The sequence below is a fragment of the Erpetoichthys calabaricus genome, chromosome 3, assembly GCF_900747795.2.
Source record: "Erpetoichthys calabaricus chromosome 3, fErpCal1.3, whole genome shotgun sequence".
NCBI classification, from domain to species: domain Eukaryota; kingdom Metazoa; phylum Chordata; class Cladistia; order Polypteriformes; family Polypteridae; genus Erpetoichthys; species Erpetoichthys calabaricus.
Window position 1 is genome coordinate 72,783,361 of NC_041396.2, and position 13,198 is coordinate 72,796,558.

Consider the following 13,198-nt stretch of genomic DNA (forward strand, 5'->3'; position numbering starts at 1 on the left):
TGCTGCTTGTAGAAGAAACCTGATTATATCTAGCCAGTATTTTTGAACATCCTGCGTGATCTTTTGCTCCTTATGTACCAAAAACATTACATTCCAATTGCTGAAAGAAGACATCTGTTGCCAACGTCCGGTATGCCCGAATCCATCCCACTCTTGTCTGTTGCTGAACTGACATTAGACCTGACTCTTACATATGACCTTGTATGTGGTAAGCAGACATGATGACTCCACAAGGCGTTTTCAGAACAAACCTGGTCTGTTCTTAGGATTGGGTTCCAGTATCAGTGTGCCAGGCTAGGTTTTCTATATTTTATCTGAAGTATCATGATGGTTATTTATGAATTGTTCTTTATCTGGTGCTTCCACTTTGAACAATTTGTTAATTACAAACTCTATAAGTTAGGGTGACCAGACCTCCCGATTTTAGGCTGTGCATCCTGGTTAGGCTGGAACAGTCCCATTTTTATACATCACATCCCATGTTACTATATGTCTAGTGATCCAGAATTAAACAAAATAAACTGTGTGTCATTTTTTCAAGCAACCAATTTCTGACCCAAGTTTCAGAGACATGCAGGTTAGGTGGAGTGGTGATGCTAAATTGGCCTATTGTGTGAGTGTGTTTACCCTATGATGGATTGGAGCCCTGTCCAGGGACTGTTCCTGCCTTGTGCCCTATGCTTTTTGGGATATGCTCCAGTCCCATGTGACTCTGCTCAGAATTAAACAGATTCAGAATATAATGTGGTATGGTTTGGTATTGTCTGTGCTGAGAAATTCACTTAGGGCAACACTCTGCACATCATGTGTCTGTCCTCCCTGAAATGGCAGTAGCAGATTTCCAACCAAAGATTACAGATTACAAAGGAGACTTCTCTGCCATCATCTCAGGGGAGTCCATCTTTAGCACAGCCATGAGTTTAAGTCCTGCTTCTGCCATTACAGGGAGGATGAGAAGATGATAGGGGAGGCACAATTAGAGGCAGTTATTAATGTTAATTAAAGAGAAGAATCCCCAGTACTGTTCTAGCAAGACCACATTTTAGGTCTCAGCTGATTTCAAAAACCTTTGCACCATAACATGTTTATCCATTGATATCCACTGTTAATTCCACTTTCATCTATATGCTGCTATTTGAATTCCTGCCTTTTGTAGCTTACTCATGATACATTTCATCAAAAGAAGTTTGAAAGTCAAGCTTCATATAACTGTATGCTCCACAGTATTGAAATGTGTTTGTTGCTTCCTCATAAATTTCCAACATGTTAGTGAAACACTAGCTCCCTATCTAAAACCATTTTGACTGTTCACTAAAACACATGTACTGGAGAGGTGTCCTTTATACTTGCTTGCATTAATTTGCCTTCAATTCATGTTAGGATAACGGTCCCATAATAACCAGGGTTGCCCCAATCATCTTTTTTTATGCAACAGGGTGATGTTTGCCCAGCTTCAGGAATTTCTTCAATGCATGATGAATTCTGAAGATTTTTTATAAATAGTCACTACCTTCTTTTGTCTTTGCTTCATCATTTGAATATCCCTTATGGCTATTTTTATTGTGTGTGCTCCTGACCTTTTCCTGCTTAAAAATTTCCATTCTGGAATCTGTTTTCCTCCTGTTTGAAAAGGCTGTTTGTGACCATTGCCTACCTTAATATCTTTGTATCTGAATTCAAGTCATGTAAATAAAAATACAAATGAGAATAATAATTTTCATTATGCCTGCTGGATTACGGATGTTACCTGAGTGACATAGATTGACCTGGGATGCGCCTGAGTGGTTGACAGAAATGTGGCAAGCAGAGATCAAACCCTTCAAAATTAGGGCTTTGTAATATAGGGTGGAAAATAAAATTTCAATCATGAGATGTAACAAGGTCAGAGAGAGGAATACAAAGTATAACCAGAAGCTGCATCTTAGGTGGTGAATTGTTCCTCTGCACACAGGGGATGGACTCAGAGCAGCAGATTTTTAGGTGAGGACCAACTGCTCAGGCAAATGGGGACAAGCAAGAGGCAAGGCAGCTGGCAGTGGAATCACAATCTTCTAGGGGCTTAGCAGACACAGGATATTGACCCTTTTTTGTTGGGTGAGCAGGTGAACAAAAACAAAACAGCCATAAGGAACTTGTTCTGTTGGCTCAAGGGACTGAGCAGCTGCAGCTTAGTGCAGCAGAGACAATGTGTTAGGAGAAAGAAAGTCATCACCTAGTGAGGCAGGGACCTGCAAGAACCAAGCACAAGAGGAGAGAGGCGTACAAGAACCACACAGCTAATGTGATGCATATTCCATCTAACAGAACATGGAGAAAAAAATGAAACAACAGAAAAAACAAAAAGCTCTGATCTCTTTATCTTGGACTCTCAGAAGGCGTTTTCCCATTTTTATATATTTTTTTCAAATTATCACAAAATCATTTTTCTTTTTCTCCCAGCAATAACAATTTGTTTTTCAGTTTTCTTTAATTTTATGAGTACTAGTGATGTCTTACACATACACACTTGGAAATGCATAAAAACTAAGGTAGTAGCATGACACCTCATACTTGTGTACAGTGGTATTACTTAGGATGTCTCCTTTGGGTTGGCATTTGGTTATGTAGGGAAAACGCCAAAGTGCCAAAATAAGCTAAAACTTCACTTTTACTATTTTTTGTTCATTGGGTGGCCAGATGACCCCTTTGTATGCACACTGTACGCCCACCCATTGCTATACCTGTGCTGGTGTAACATACACAATGTCATGAATATGGCATGCAGCGATCACTAAAGCTTAAAAAAATGAAGGACATATATTATCCAAAGTTCTCAAAAAAGTAAGTCTGCAGTAAAGGGGATGAGGGGCACTGCAAAAATGTTCTCATGCTCCAAGTACAGTATACAGACAACCTGTCTATTTAATCCTCTTCTCTCATCTCTAGGGATGCTCTGCTTAATAGTGAAGTGGCTGGTCCTTCCATTTATCACATTTTCTGGTACATGTAGTAGCTGTTGGGTTGTCCGGCTTCCACCATAAACTGTAAAGTCCCAACATGTTTCCCTGGAGGTTCTTTGACATTCTTGAGTAATTTGTGGAGAAGAGAGATTAACACTTTGACATGGAATATGCCATTATTTGATGCCTCTATAGATTTTCTTTCCAGGATACCCTCTATGTTTACTGGGCTCAAAATCACCTGAAAGGCCTATTTTCACGCTTTTGCTTTTAAAGGGTAACAGAGTGTGTGTTTCTCCTTTATACACTTGCTGCCAGGCACCTCCCTTCGCCTCATATGATTGTGCTTTTTACTGGAAACCCTTTAGTAATTAGACTGACTTCTATAACCTATATGAATACAGTCGTAAGCTGTTTGTATGTCTGTTTGTTTGTTTGAAAATCAACCAAAAAACAGCTGAACCAGTTTTCACCAGATTTTGCATGGGCCTTGCTGTTGGTCCAAATAAAATTATAGGCTATATGGCGTATTGGGGAAAGGGGTTTTAATGGGATGGGGCAACCCAAAAAAGCAGCGCCTGTATAGGAGGTACAGCTGCCATCAGGCAACAGGACTGCACTGGAGCTAATTGGGGGGACATCGCACACAAACTTTTGTACCAGGCAAAGCAAGATCTAATTTAAGACCACAGGTTCTTCTCATCAAGAATTTCATTCTTTTGTGGGTTTTTCCCTAAAAGTACTTCTTTTTGTTTCATTTTGAATTTCCAAAATACAGTTTTTCCCCATTTATTTATCCGTGTGTAACGTCAGGCACTTTGAGTAGTATTTGTTCTAATTCAGTACTATTTGAGCATATTAGTGTAGTTCAGTAAATCTATAAGGGAACATCCATTCTTTAAGTAGTGCGATAAACTTTAATATTTACAGTAGAACACACAACTAAGCATCTAAACTCTGAAAAAGCGGTTTTCAACCTGTGGGCAGATGTCCCGCCAGTTGGCTCCCAAAGTACAGGAATAAACTTAATGGCATGCCAAATCTCCAATTGCATCCATACATCCACAAAAATGGTGTCTGCCAAACAGTCCCAGCCATCTCTTTGGGGAGTTAGAAAGATGTATGATTGTGTTGATGACTTTAATGTAGACCTACTGCAGATTATTAAATATATGCATCCCTGATGCTTGTGGAGTAAACCTCAGATGAACAAAATATAACTTGTGCTTATGTGGTATTGATTATGCAGCCTTCGCATCAGCTGTCCTCGGGGAAAAACAACATTGTAGACTTTGTCTACTTTATAAATACTAGGACCAGGAAATCACTACATGGCTGAATATATTTGGGCAATGAAAGTTTTTTTCCTTGCCTAGATGGGCTGTATTGTTACTGGGTGGAAATCTCCTCTCTAGAATCTATGTTGCTTTGTTTATGGTTTGTCCATTCTTTATATTTACAGACTTTTCAAAACATGAACTCTCTTGAGTATATCAAAAGCAGATGTCTTTGTGAGAGTCACGCTGAAATAAACAAACTTCTGCAGCATACGTACGAGACTTTATGTTGAGTGTGAAAGTTATATGTTCTAAGAAATATACTGATGGAAATAAACTGCACACCTTGAGTCATACATTTATTTAGTTTGTTATTATACATTAATTTATTTACATAACAAAGTCAATTGAATGAAATTTCATTTGGTGAAGCTCATACAAGTAAAATATCTGTATAGACAAACATCTTAAGGACAAAAGTACTTTTCATTCCTTAACAACTCATAAATAGTCAATCAACATAACGCACTTAGATATATTCACTAATTTGTGAATAAGACCTCAAAGGTCAAGGTATTAAATATATGCATTTTACTCACAGTTAACTAATAAGTTCTGTTATGAAATCTGATACTCCTGGTCTTCATTGACCTAAGCCATTTCCAAGACAGGAGGACAAGGAACAAAGGGAAGCTGGCAACCAGTGATGTTGAAAGTGTACTGAACACTCCTCTCTAGATGCATCATGTCCTTGGCAGAGAGGCTACCATACACAACTGTAAAGGTAAAACACTTTCAGTAATACATTTGAAAAAAAGGTCATTGTGACCTGTGATATTGTGAACATCTTTAATAGTTTCAGAAGTCTATCGTGACAGTTGTGAGATGCAAGCCCATTGTAGGGCACGTTAGAACATTTGAAAAAGTTGGACGAGAACAGGTCATTCAGCCCAACAAAGTTCACCAGTCTTTTCCACTTATTTCTTCCAAAATTTCATCAGGTCTAGTGCTGAAGTCCTACTGTCTACCACACTAATTGGTAGCTCATTCTAAGTGTCTGTGGTTCTCTATGTGAAATGTTTGTGTGAAATTCACCCATATCAAGTTTCCAACTGTGTCTCTGTGTTCTCACTCATCTGTCGTAATTAATATAAATTAATCATCGGCCCATCCAAACCACAGCAAACACTCTGTCCCAAAAGCACCTAACAGAAATTGAAGGGTGGTAATAAAAGGATGCTTGAGCCTAGAGGAGGGACACCCACAGTATTGGGGGAAGAAGAAACACCAGAAGTTAGGAAGTTGGGTCACTACCTCCCAGCCCTAAACCAGATTCATCATGGGGAGTCATTTTGCAATGTTTGAGCTGGATGTCCTGTTAATCCTCAACACAGATAGCTAAAGAATGGCTAAATTAAGGAGAAGGGATTTCCATACACTAAATGAAAGATAATCTAGACATTTCCACTGTGGCGCTATCAAAGTCTATGAGAATAGACTCCGTTGTAAATGAAAAAGAGAAACGGAACATATAGTTGGTCTAGGATGAGAAGATTTGTGGCAAAAGGGCAAGGTTAGTCAGCAGTATGGAGGACAGAAAACTAGAAATGACAAACCAGAAGGTGAGGACTGCTGGACACATCCAGAACATACATAAGTCTCAAAGGGCAACAGTGTACATAAGTGACAGTAAGAGTTCACAGTCCGCTCCATAGTGTGAAGTACTCAGGAAGTACAATATAAAAAATGCAAATATTTGAAATGAACTTGTTGGTGATGTGCATTTCTGGAAAACACAGAAATTGCTCTTCAAGCAGAATTCCAAGATAAGAAAGGTGATGACGGTAGGTCACACTGCCAAACCCAGATTACTAGTAAGAGTCTGTAAGCTGCCTATATATAGCACTGCCACGGGTTTCAGGGTAGATGGAATGAGAAAATTTTAAGTGAAGAGTCGTAAGAGACAGGAGTTTACTACATGTATAAATGCAGTTTAATATACTTACTATTGAAAAGAAGTAACTAGCATGCATCCAAAGGATAAGGGTCCTTGCTGTAATACAAAGGTCATATGCTAAAGATCATACAGTCCTCTCCATAATGTTTGGGACAAAAACACATTTTTCCATGATTCTCCCCTCTGGTCGACACTTTAAAGTTACAAATCAAACAATTCAGATGTCATTAAAGTGCACAATGCAGACGTTCTTTTCAGGGTATTTGCATATATTTTAGTCACAGCATGAAGAAATTACATCACTTTTTCTGCATGGCCCCATTTCAGGGCACCATAATGTTTGGGACATGGCAATGGCAGGTATATTAAAGCAGTCATATTTAGGACTTTGCTTCATATCCCTTGCATGTAATGACTGCTTGAAGTCTGTGATTCATAGACATCACCAGGTGCTGAATGTCTTCTCTAAGATGGTTGCCAAGCCTCTAATGCACCCATCTTCAGCTGCTGCTTGTTTCGGGGGCTTGACCTCTTAAGTTTTCTCTTCAGCATATGGAAGACATGCTCAGTGACTGGCTTGGCCATTCAAGAATTTTACATTTTTTATCTTTGAAAAACTCTTGTGTCATCTTAGCAGTAATTTTTGGATCATTATCTTATTGTAGGATTAAGTGCTGTTCAATGAGTTTGGAGGCATTTACAAGAACTTCTGTACACCTCAGAATTCACTGAGCAACTGCTGTCAGCAGCTAAACCATTAATGAAGATACAGTAAGTGTGCCAGTTACCTGTGGCAGCCATACTTGCCCATGCCATAACACCCCTACCACCATGTTTAACAGATGAGGTGGTAGGCTTTGTACCTTGGGCAATTACTCTTCATCTCCACACTTTGCGGTTACTATCGCTCTGATACATATTCATCTTTGTGTCATCTGTTCACAAGACTAATTCCCAGAATTCTACAGGTTCTTTTAAGAGCTTTTTTACAAACTATGATCTGCCCGTCCTGCTTTTTTGGCTAACTGGTAGGTTGCATCTTGCAGCCTGGCCTCTGTATTTCCACTCATGAAGTCTTCTGCAGATAGTCATCTCAGACACATACATATCTACCTCCTGAAGATTGTTTCTGGTCTGCCAGACAGTTGTTGGGGGCTTTTTATTTACAATAGTGAGGATACTTCTGTCAACAACAGTGGATGTCTGCCTTGTCTTTCCAGTCCCTCTGTGATTACTGAGCTCACAGGTGCGTTCTTTCTTCTTAATGATATTCCAGATAGTTGATTTGAATAATACTAAGCTTTTGCTGATGTCTCTAATGGTTTTAGTCTTGCTTTTCAGCCTCATAATGGCTTCTTTGACTTGTCCTAATGTGGAACAATAGCAACTACAGACTCCAAAGGGTAGAAGTAAGCCGAGATATCTTATGCCTGCACTAATGAAGCCATGAAACACAACTGAGTAATCACAAACACCTGTGAGGCGAATTGTCCCAAATATTATGGTGCACTGAAATGGGGGGAAACATGTAGAAAAAGTGGTATTTCTACACGGTTGTGACTGCAATGTATGCAAATCTCCTTAAATGAAAATCTGCAATGTGCACTTTAATCACCTCTGAATTGTTTGATTTGCAATTTTAATCTGTTGAGAAGAGGGAGAAATCAAGTGTGTATTTGTTCCAAACATTATGGAGGGTACTGTATTTGGGAATTTCTATGAAAAGAAACCTGTGAAAGTGAGGAGTTACTGAAAAATAAAGAGTAGCTGAAGGTGTTCACGTTTAATGATCATGAACATCTGAGGTGATTAAAATGCTCAGGTGGAGGTGAAAGGATTAATGGAATCAGTAAAAACAGCTGGTGTATATCTTTTCGTTTTATCATTTTAAAGATGCCAAAGCTACATTGTGTTATTCTGTTTCTGTTGTATTGAGTAAAAAACCATGCCATTAAAAAAAGCAGCAGCAAAAATCATTTGGCCATTTATTCTGTATCATATGTCATCCACGCAATACAGAACACACGTTCTCTTTCTGCATTTCTTTTTCTTTTTTTTTGTGAACATTAAGAAGTGGGTCAATCCAAAAGAAACAGATTTCATTAAGCTAGAGAGTACTGTACAATATCCAGCAAGGGAGACACAGTTTAGCAGCAACAGTCAACATACAGTAGCTGTTGTTATTATTCAAGCCTCATAATAGTGAAGAATGACAAAAAAATTAATTAAAATGAGAAGGAGGTAGAGCTCTTTAAAATTCATTATGGTTAAGACAGATAACTGCCCCCTCCCAGTGAGGTGAGCGCTTGGCCTCTGGGGAATCAATAACCATGGAGATGCTGCAGCGACTTTGCTGCCAGCTCTACAAGGGTTGCCTGCTGAGCAGGAGCTGGCTTTGGCAGACGCTGGACCAAGGGGACCTTGTGGCTGCTCAAGCTTTGCCTTTACCAGTTCAAACTGCTGCAGAGAGAGAGAGAAGCAATGAGACAGAAAGCACAGCAGGAGAAAATAACCTGGAAAAATACTGCATGCTCTATTCTATCAAATTGTACACCAACTGGCAAAAATCAAAATGGGCAGCTGAAAGCATTTTATTTTATTTATATTCTTCACAGAACCTATGCATTTTTTCTTAGCTGGTGCGCATGAATGGAATCGTATTTAGGAAAAAAACGATTTAATTTAAAAGTATGCATTTATAATGAAAATGAGCTGAATTTGCTTGCCAAAATGAAGCTTTAAACTTGTATAATAAAAGGTAATTGTAGAAAAATGGACACCTTATCTTTTGAATAAACATGTAAAAGATTTTTTAAAAATTCTATCCAGTTTAAAAAAAATGCATAACAGGCTGATGAGAGTCCACTGCGCCTTAATGAGATTCAAACAGTAAGCCTGAATCATTTCATCCTGCAAAATGTCTTGTCTTGTGCTTAGTAAAAAGTAGAAAAAAATCCAACAAAATAAAATATGCAATAAAATGTGCTTTCTTTTCATGAGCAAGCCACCTATTCTGAGCCAGACGGAACACAGAGTTTAATGAGATTATTGTTGTGTTTTTGGGACTTGTTTGCCATTTAAATCACACAACAACAGCAAAGCAACACAAACAAACTGTCGTATAACTAAATGAATAACCACTACACAACTGCTTTATATAATCATGCACTACTTTAAATATTAAACTTTGAGAGTGAATTACTAATATTAGTTAAGAGTTATTTTTGTATATCACACTCTACAAATTAATGAGATCAGCAGTGGTGTGTGTCCTTAGCTGTGCTGCTCTATTGTGTATGGAAAAAAAGGAAGGCAAAGGATAAGAGAGGACTATTCCTGGGAAACACCGCTGTGCGATTCTGGTAACGGAGTCACAATTCATTACTTAGTTCATAGCACCTTGATTCTGCAATAATATTATCTTGAAATTATGTTAATGAAATGCTTTTCTTCAGTGCCAGAAAAGCTTGCACTAAAGTGCAGGAGCTGTAAACCTCTTTAAAATGCTGGGCATGTAGTGGCCTTGAAGACTGCTGCCTCATCCAGATCAATCTCTCATTAAGGTGGGCATCTTTTATTTGATTGGCCAGATTATTTAGCTCCCTCATCAAGAAACTCCCCATGTGGCTCCTGATTGTCTAATGGACCTTTTACTGGTTATGCTTCTATATCATTAGGCTGTGCAGAAGATAAATACAGGCTTCTCGAAAGCAACGGGTAACCTGACCAAGGCATTACTTTTCAATAGAAGTCCTTACAAGCCACATGTCTCCATAGGGATCAAAGTAACATGTTTGCATTTATTTTTGCTGGAGTATGATGGAAAAATACTTATTTTACTTAAAATATTAACTTAAAAAAATGTGAATGTCAGGTATTTTAAACAGGCAATGTAAACCTCCAATACATTTAAAAAGTTGTATAATTATTCTATTCCTTAATATTTATTCCCCTTTCAAAATTCTCATAAAGAATCAATTATTCAATAAATAAAATAAAATTGAACAATAATCATTGTTATCCATTATTTGTCTATAAGCCAGTATTCTTACCTTGAATCACACTATTATGAATGTTCTGTAGGACAGATATGGCAAAGAGTACATCATTATTTTTGATAACAAGCATTATGCAGTTTAACGTGTTTCAAGGCAGACTATCTTGCACCTCCAGGCTGTTTGCTAGATGATAGTACCCTTCTGCCTGCTTTAGGTCAGTGTTTCTTCTTATGTCATTGCAGTATAATGTGTCTGGTTATTTTCAAAAAAGCCTGATCTTATAACATGCTCCTACGTTTGTTGTTTGAGTGTGGTGAGCAGTTTTGTCATTCTACTCCAAAAAAGAGTCGACATTTTCAAGTATGTAGAGCAGAATGAATAAGCGCATCCCTGGACTACACTAACCAGCTATGGGAAATAAACCTGTTCAATACTGAATGGAGACGACTGTGTGGGAAATGTTAATTCAGGCTTACAAAATTCTCCAATGGCATCACTAAAGTTGATCTACTAGAATTTGTTTAGTTACATGTGAAAAAAAATTTAGGACATTAGTGGAAATTAAAAGGATGTGTATTTAAGACTGAAGCCAGCAAACACTCCTTCTCAACAAAATGGTCTAGGAATTAGGAACAAACTAGAGAGACAAGTAGATAAAAAGAAAAAAAAAAAACATGGACACTTTTCAACTGGATCTGAACAAGATAGTGGGGCAACTCACCTATTATATAAACACATCAGCTTGAAGGATAGAAGGGTCTCTTCCTGTTTTTAAGACATCATACATTATGTTTCTGTACAATAAAAATTAAATCACAGTATAGCATGCTCTACCCACATTGTGTAACTCTTACAAACAGTGCATCTTTCAGTGGCAAGAAGGTTTACAGACTGAAAGTGAAGAATATGTACAGGGAAGGAAAAGGTGTCACTTAACGATGTTTGGCCTTTGTGAGGAGCTGCCCGTTGCCAGGCTCGGGGTTAATCACCTAACTGGGAAGCAATATTTATTAGGCTTCAGAAGCACCAAAATGGTGTGGGCCTTGTAGGAATGCACCCAAAGTCACAAAATATTTTCAAAGTGCTTATGAGGCTGAGAAAAGAATGTCAAAACCCCAGCTAGTAACATGGGCGGACACAGGATCTTAGTAAAATAAAAAGGTCTAATTTACTAAAATGTTCTGTAATTACAAGAAGCTCCATGGAGCACAAAAAAAGGAAAATAAAGAGTTTCCAAAAAAGGCAATCCAAGGCAAACAAAGCCCCAATGCACAATATCATGATGGAAAAGTCAAAAAAACAGAGTATGAGGTTGAAAAATCCAATAAATCACTAAGCACAGAAAAATCACAAAGAACACTCATCGACACCCAAGCACATTCGAATGAACCGCAAGATACCGTGCGATGCCCTCTGCCTTTATAGGACTGAAGGCAGTACCTTGCAGTGATGGACAGGTGGCCCGCCTCTTGGGGAACCACCCAGAAAATACAAGAAGCCCAGTATAATACACATTGACCATGAAGAAACTAAATAATCAACACTGGCAACAAAAAACTATGAACAAAGTTAACATATAAGTAGAAGTTGTACACCAGTTGGGGGGAGTTCTGGATGAAACATAACAATGTTGCTTGATGGCTAACGTAGCTTTAATTTGATCTCTGACCATAGAAGAAATTCCAGCTTACACAAACGTTACACCTAGACAGGCATATAAATGGCCTCTTTCAGTAAGAAAGAGACAAACTTAACAGCAGGAAGAAGATACAAGAGTTTCCTTGTGGGGAAGATAGAGGCTGAGAGAAATTAGGTGATAGAATGTTAGGAAGAAAAATCATTGGGTCTGTAAAAGCAGAGTCATTTTCTTATGGCTAACTTCTAAATGCTGCATAGGATATAGTATTAATGTCTTTTAATCGGTTCTTCTTTATTAATGTTAGCCCTCCCTTAGTCTTCTAATAATAAACTTTTTGTTTTTATACCAAAAATGTCATTTTACATTTTTTTTAAATAAAATCAATGGTATTTTATGGCTTTCTATTTAAAAGAGTATGCATGGACTTTCATATAAAAACACATGACGTTCTTCATATTTACAAAAAAAGTACAAAATGTTAATTTAACAAAATATATGTAACTGACTTTTATCATATTTTTCATATTTTAGACCAATTTAAAGAAGTTATTTTTATGTAACTAAAAATATGAAATAGTTGTACTTAAATTTTGTTGGCCTAAATCTGAACATTTAATTAATGAATCGATTTTCATGCAACTCTATGTATTTTGTATTAATTTTTGTACTGATGGTTTACTTCATTTAAGATGGAAAGAATCAGAGGAGAAGGAGTAGAAATCTTTGTAATTAATAAAGGCATACAATATTACCAATATTTTTTGCATCTAGTGTTTAGCTGCAGTGACTACTGCATTTAAAAAGGTAAACTTTAAAAGATCAAATCTCAAGCTTTGGGTTTGAGTCTTTCTTACAAGGTACTAAAGGTAAATGCCAGATTCTGTGAACTTATCATCAGTGTTCTTAGGAATGGCTTTAAAAGTTTTGAACTTTAATAGCTCAAATCTTAATGGTTGGAATTCACCAAAAGCCAGCTCTTAAATCTAAAAAGTACAAGTTGTCCACAAAAAATGTCATAAGAATCGATCCATTTGCTCTCAACTTACAATATTCCAAAATCAGCTGTACAAATTTAAAGACACCAAGACACATGGACAAATGGGGACACGTCTTTCCAAAAATGTTAAAAAGATCGAAATGTGTTTTTACATTGAAAACTCAGTTTTTTTTCAATACTTTCTCCAAATATATTAGATGGTAGTAACAACATACAGCATGAGAGATAAGGAAGCTCTTCCCTGAAGTTTCTGTTTAGTCTTTCTGCATGCTCTTCTTCAGAAAAAGTGCATGAAAACTGAGTAGTTGACAATGATGGAGAGAAAGCACACTTCACTCTAAGGGTCATGAATAACCATACCAGTTTTAAAGAACTGAAAAATTACAAGATG

At 37.5% G+C, this 13,198-nt stretch overlaps 1 protein-coding gene across 14 annotated transcripts in view; it reads left to right on the top strand.

Moving 5' to 3' along the window:
* LOC114648100 (myelin transcription factor 1-like protein) overlaps positions 1 to 13,198 on the top strand; it is a 647,050-nt gene that overhangs the window by 67,650 nt on the left and 566,202 nt on the right. The gene's annotated exons all lie outside the window — the stretch shown is intronic.